We start from the raw sequence: 6422 nt of genomic DNA, 5'->3' as shown, positions 1-6422 counted from the left end.
AGAAAAAGTTAACTGGCTCAACATAGAATCTGGATGTTCTGACCTAGGCTAGAAGATCAGGGGAGGCTTCCCTGAGGAAGTGACCTACAAACTTATAGTAGTTAACCAGACTAAGAATTGGGGGAAAGTTTAAAAGGCAGAACAAATAACATGGGAAAACTCTTGTGGCCTAAAGAAATCTCCCATATTCTAAATATTGTCAGACCTGCCATTGACTCTGGAGTGTAGTAGGAATTAAAGCACAATGAGCCCAGTGAGGTCATAAGGATCCAGACGCTGCTGGTTCTCATAGTCTGGGCTAAGGATGTTGGATTTTACTGAGAACAATGGGAAGCAATTGAAAAGTTTATAAGTAGGGGACAGACTTGGCTTTCCTTTTTAAAAGATTATTCTCCCATTGGGAAAGTGGATTAGGTCAAATCAGAATGAAAGTGGAGAGACCAACTAGGAAATTATAGTAGTTCAATGAATATGCTAGACACTAGACAGTGGCCTGGTCTAATGTATTCTCAGTGGAGAGGGAGAAAAGTAGACAGATTCAAAAGATATTTAGGAGATCAAATCTGCTGGTTATTGTTTGAGGGAGGTCATTGGTTGAGGGAGGGAGGGAGGGAGGATTTAAGATTGACCCTTAGGGGGGCCCTCCCTGGTGGTACAGTGGGTTAAGTGCAGCGCTGTGAAGCTGGCCACAGCTGCAAGTGTGACCACCCACCAGAGGTGACCCACATGGCACAGCTCCTCTCAGCAGTGTACTTTGTTAATCTGCCTGTTTTGCTCTCCACTCTGGTGAATTCTCTCACTACCCCTGCACCTCTGGCCTGTACCCCAGCTCTATATGCATAAATCTTTAAAGAAAAAAAAAAAAAAAGATTGACCCCTAGGTTCCTAGCTTAAGTAGTTGAGTAGGTGGAAGTTCTCTTACTGCTTCCCTACTCTACTCTGCCTGCTCAAGTCTCCCCACACTCATCAGTCACAATATACTGAAATCATCCATTACTTGGATGGAGACATCTGTGGTTCCTGGAGGCAACAACTAGCTGTTTCTTTGTTTTGTCTCCTGAGGGCCCTGCACTGGACTAGACACAAAACTGACAGCATTAAATATGTACAGACTTTTCTTAGTTCTTCTTTCTCCTGTTTCCAAGAGGGCCTTTTCTAGCCTTCTGAACACCCAGGTTCAAGATCTCAGAGGAGGGATCAGCACTATCAAGATATCCACAACCTCTGCAGCACAAGTTTAATCCCCAGCCAGGGAAGTGACCCACATGGCGCAGCAGCTCTCCTGTCTCACCCACTGCCCCCCCTCAGCAGTATATTTCAGTAGATCTTCCTGTTCTGCTCCCCACTATGTCTCTAGTGAATTCTTTCACTCTCCTCCCCTGTACCACTGGCCTACATCCCAGATCTTGTATGCATAAATAAACAAATCTTTTTTTAATAATATTTATTTATTTATGCATAAAAGAATTGGGGTACAGGCTACAGATGCAAGAGGTAAGAAGATTCACCAGAGGTAGAGTGGGGAGCAGAACAGGTAGACTGAAATACACTGTTGAGGGGAGCAGCAGGCTGGTCAGGGGAGGTCTGCTGCGTCATATGGGTCAGCTCCCTGGCTGGGGATCAAACTCCTGCTGAAGTAGCTACGATAACTTCATAATGCTGTGCTTTAACCCCTTGTACCACCAGGGAGGATCCAACAAACAAATCTTTAAAAAAAAAAAAAATCTCAGAGGTATCCTGGTTTCCTCTTTCTAACTTATTTCCCATGCAGTGTCAGTCACAGGTGCCACATAGTCTATCCTCAGACCATCCTGCCAGCCTGTTTTGCGCATTCACAAGTTTTATCATATATAAAGTCAGAACAGGACCTGGGCCAGAGTAAGGGGTATCTATGTGTTGGCTATGATGAAGGCCTCCTCTCTGGCCTCCCTGCCTCCTGCCTTTCTCCATGGAATCCATACTCTAATTGGTAATCAGAGCGCTGTCTCTCACGTACAACCCTGAGCTTATGTTCCCCAGCTCCACTGCTCCACCATCCAACTCCAAACACTCAATGTGGTGGCCAAGGCCCAGAGAGGCCTAACCTCTAACCCTCGCTCCAGCTTCATCTTCATTTTCAAAGGCACTCCATCAAAATGAGGGTCAGCTCGAAGTCTGTCCTCCATGTCCTCAACAGCCTCAACTCTCCCATACACAGTGCTCCAGTCACCGGTGCTGTATAGACCACACTCTGGTCTTCCAGACTCATTGTGCAGCTCAGCCCCCACTTTCCCAGTGTCCCCCACCTATTAGAGGCTTATTCCATCAGTTCTGGGTCGCGCCCCCCCCCAGGAATTCCCCAATTCCTACTTTGCACTTGTCAGATTCCACCATATATGGGGGAATTTCTGTACTTCTCGTTCCTCCACTAACCTAGGAGCGGGAGAAGTGGCTGTTGCTGCGCCTGCTCGGCTTCCTTCCAGTCCTCTTTCTGGTAACAGCCCTCTGGTAATCTTGTAAGGAGCCATCCCTCCCCCGCTTTGGCTCCAGGGTGAGCAGAAGTGATCAGCACTTTTCATTCCTTGGCTGAGTGATTCAGTGGCCTGAACAGGGCTAGCGCCTGAGACATGTGTTGTAAGACTGAAAAAGGGCCCTTCTGGGGTTGTTAAATTGGAAGAGCCGCAACCCAAGCTTGCTCGTGGCCATCTCTGCGACTATTTGAAGAAAGCCCTCCTGAGAATAAAGCCAGAAAGCAGAGTGATGAGTTAAGAAAGACTTTCCTGGCTCAACCATGTGTGAGGTGAGCAGCCCCTGGACCCTTCCACACCTGAGTCAATAAAGGGATTCGTTTGAGATGGGTTTCTTTCACTTCTAAGTTGGAGACTAGCAGAGAGAAGGTGTGGAGATATCTTTGTATACAAGAGGGCCTCAGGGCAGGAAGGAAGAGAGGAAGGGAGATCGAAGTGACCTGACCAGCCAGTGTCCGGCCAGCCACACTTAAAGGGCCAGCTGCAAAAGAGGAGTGATGGCTCTGAGCAGCTGAAGTAACCTCACCTGTTATCTTGGTAGGAGAGTCAAACTAGCTTCTGGTCAGGGTAACGGTTCCTTGTTTGCTACTGAAGACAGTGAAGTAGAGGCTGAGCCTAAGCAGAAGATGGTCACTCTTGAGCCAGCGCCTGTCTAGCCTCTATCATCAGGGATAGTACTCTGGCCTAGTGGTTCCCGAACTTGTTTATACATTAGAATCATTTCAGGATATTTAAAAATTTCTAACACCCAGACCACACCCCAGGACAAATTACTCAAATTCTCTGGGGTAAGGCACAGGCATCCGTGTTTTTGGGTTTTTGCAGATGAGCCCAAGATACAGTTTGGGAAACCACGGCGAAAGGCTCTGGTCCTTCTTCCAGGGTATACAGCAGAGATTCTCCAACTGGCCTGGGGATTTTTTAAAAAGATTTATTCATTTACTTATGCATACAGGAACTGGGGTAAGGCCAGAGGTGGGGGGGGCAGGGCGGTGTGAGAGGATTCAGCAGAGACAGTGTGGGGAGCAGAATAGGCTGGCTGACTGAAATACACTGCTGAGGGGAGCAGTGGGGAGACAGGAGAGGGCTGCTGTGCCAGGTGGGTCAGCTCCCGGGCCAGGGATAGAACTTGTGTTGCAGTGACTGGCAATAGCTTGACAGTTCTGAGACTCTAATCCTATACCACCAGGGAAGCCCCCTGTTGTGAAGGTGTTTTGCTTTTTTTTTTTTTAAATGTTCATGTATGGTTTTTCCCTCCCAGAGATTCAATTCTGTTGGTATGGGGTAAGGCCCCAATATTAGCTGCTATAGACTAAATGTATCCCCCCAAAGTTCTGATGTTGAAACCTGACCCCCCAATTGGACTACCTGAAGATGAGCCTTTGGACAGTGACTAAGTCATGAGTGGGGGCCCGTCACTAATGGGGTAGTCACAGAGCGCTCCCTTGCTTCTCTGCCACGTGGGTTGCAGTCAACAGACTGTCCATCTCTGAGGTAGGAAGTGTGTCCTCCTGACCAGACACTAAATCTGCTGGTACTTGACCTTGGATTTGCCAGCCTCCAGAACTGTGAGAAATCAATATTTGTTGTTTAAGCCATTCGCTGAGGTATTGTATTACAATAGCCTGAGATATGTATTAGAATCTCCTGGAGAGATCCTAACACTCAGTGAAGGTTAAGAGCCACATGTACAGGACAATGTTTCTGAAATGATGGGAGACCTGGGTGCTTTTTGTTTGTTTTTAATTTCCAATCCATCACGGACTGACTCTTTTATAAAAATGCAATAAAAATCACTTACTAGAAAAATTAAATTGAAAAAACACACACACACAATTTTTGTTAGATTCTACAAACATAAAGTTGCTCGATCTCATTGATAGGGAAGGATTCGAGTACTCTTAGTTCACCAGGGAGCAGACACCTAAGACCATGCTATGAGCAGTACTGCTCTAGAATATACTTTTACCACTCTAAACTCCCCTCTCTTTCTCATTCACTAGATCTTCCTGAGAGAAGGGATGCTGTATGGGCTGCTGTTCATTAGGTCTTCTGCCATAAGACCTGCTCTCCCCTTCCTTCTCTGACCTTCCTGCTCTTGAAATATTGCAGTGAACTCTTACCTGGGACTGAGACCCCAATCTCAAGGTTGACACAAGAGCTGAGTAGGTTCCTGCCCACCCACTCGCCCTTGGGTGGGTCTTCCCAAAACCTAGAGCTTGAGGGGAAATTTTTTTTTATCTTATTTCCAAATATGAGCAATGAGGAATAAAGTAGATTTGATTCCACATCTCCCTGCTTCCACTAGCTGGGGTAGATACCTCAGCTACTATGAACCTGGGGGCAGGAGGTAAGTATCACTCTCAAAAGTCTTTGTGTTTCTGGTTAAGTTTGTGTCTTTGTTGTTTTCAATTATTTTTAATTAATGAATTTATTTATTTTAACCACATGGGCTTTTGAGCCAGCATCTGTTCACAGTGGGCTGTTCTCACTGAATCAGACTGGATACTGCATCCCAAGGCCTCTGTATCTACCTAACAGAGACCACCACAGAAGTTCTCCAATCACTCCATCAGTTCAGTTTGTGACTGAATCCCGGCCCCCTTTATGAGACATAAAGGGATGCAAACTACGCAAGCAAGACACAAGATGAGCAATGGCCTTTCTGCCCCTCGAAGGGGCAGAAAGCTTCCCAAAAGGGAGGCATGTGAGCTGGCTCTTCACCTGGAAGAGGTGTTGCAGGAAAAGCACAAAGGTAGAGAGGTGTGAAAGGGTCATTGAAGGGAATATGCTCCCTCTAGGGCACTGGAGGGGCTGTTCTGGAAGGTACACCCTATATCCTCATACCAGTGCCTGAATAATCAGTTCTCCTCAATCCAATCAAGAGGGCAGGTCAGTTGAGACTGAGCTCTCAAAACCAAAAGCTGACAGAGGGAAAAGGCTCACAGAACAGGTCCTGGGTGGGTGGGGGAGCAGGGTGTGGGACAAGTCTTTTACTACCCTCAGCTGCAAGCCAACTTCTTGTTGTTGGAGGCATTTCCCTTTGGGGTGGTAGTAACTATCACCTCCTTTTCCCCCCTTGGACTCTGATGTATTAGGACTGGCTTCTGGCAAAGTCAATTACTCCCAGAAAGTCAGTCAGAATTTCTGCAGGCCATGCTTCAGACTGGGATCCAGGCCCTTGGAAGTTGCCTCCCCTTCCCCTTCTTGCATGAGCAGCAGAACCTCATCTGTCTTCTCAAGCTACTTCAGAGGGGACTAATACCTCACTGGCCTAAGACCTTCTGTGACACAGCTGTTTTTAGGTTCCTAATCTTACTCAGGGTTCTCAACAAGGGGCTATTTTTGTCCCCCAGAGGACATTTGACATCATTTGCAGGCACTTTGGGTTGTCACACATGGGGGCAAAGGGGAGGGAGGAGGCTATGACTGACATATGGTGGGTAAGAGCCTGAGAAGCTCCTCAAATATCCTACCACGCAAAGACAAGTCCCTCACAAGAAAAATCCTTCCCAGAATGTCGATAATGCTGAGGTTGAAGGACTCTCGTGCTTAAAATATTCTTATGGTCTGGTCAGCAAAAACTAATACAAATCTGTTGACTTACAATTCATCGACAAATTCATGATTCCTTTTCTTTCCCCAGCTTCTATTTGGAAAACAGTGATGTGGGAATGCTGCAGGGGCTAAGTAATGGGGTCACAAAGTGCAAAGCACAGTCTTTGGAGTCAGATGAGAATTCAGATTGCATCTTAATTACTCCAGCTGGGTGTCTTCAGGCAAGTGACTTAACCTCTCTGAGCTTCAGTTTTTCATTTGTAACATAGACAACTCCTACCTTACAAGGTTCAGGCACTCAGCTATTAATATGATTCATCCAGAGGTGGTAAAGAGTCATCAGGGTAATCCCATGAG

The sequence above is a fragment of the Condylura cristata genome, unplaced genomic scaffold (genome assembly GCF_000260355.1).
Source record: "Condylura cristata isolate star-nosed mole 26May11 unplaced genomic scaffold, ConCri1.0 scaffold00008, whole genome shotgun sequence".
NCBI lineage: Eukaryota > Metazoa > Chordata > Mammalia > Eulipotyphla > Talpidae > Condylura > Condylura cristata.
This window is presented reverse-complemented; position numbering follows the sequence as displayed.